At 45.2% G+C, this 398-nt stretch overlaps 1 protein-coding gene across 1 annotated transcript in view; it reads left to right on the top strand.

Moving 5' to 3' along the window:
* Nucleotides 1–398, top strand: part of grid1b (glutamate receptor, ionotropic, delta 1b) — a 478,026-nt gene that overhangs the window by 54,250 nt on the left and 423,378 nt on the right. The gene's annotated exons all lie outside the window — the stretch shown is intronic.

Raw genomic sequence — 398 nt, 5'->3', positions numbered from 1 at the left:
ACACACACACACACCAGCAGTGTTGTACCTGAACACACACTGTTACACTGCGCACTAGTGCATAAAAACACACACAGTACTTTCTCGCATTCATCAAAAGTAGCTTAAGTGCTGCTGCATCATTCGTAATCAGTCAAACCTTTTCTGCAGCGGGGAACAGGAGGAGAAAAGGATTATGGGAAACAGGAGAGGCAACAAGACTGAGATCCGTTATTATAGGACCATTTCTGTTTCTCTCTCTGTCTGTCCCTCATTCCTGGTGGCTCATTGTTGGTGGCTTCATTATTCCTGCCCCTCCTTCCTTCAAATCTTCGTCTCTCTCAGACCTCTCATGTAATAAACGGTCGCACCTGCAACCACAAACTTGAAAATGAACACTCTTTCTCTCACACACACAC

The sequence above is a fragment of the Morone saxatilis genome, unplaced genomic scaffold, assembly GCF_004916995.1.
Source record: "Morone saxatilis isolate NCDOM2014 unplaced genomic scaffold, NCSU_SB_2.0 Contig1, whole genome shotgun sequence".
Classification (NCBI taxonomy): domain Eukaryota; kingdom Metazoa; phylum Chordata; class Actinopteri; family Moronidae; genus Morone; species Morone saxatilis.
This window is presented reverse-complemented; position numbering and strand designations above follow the sequence as displayed.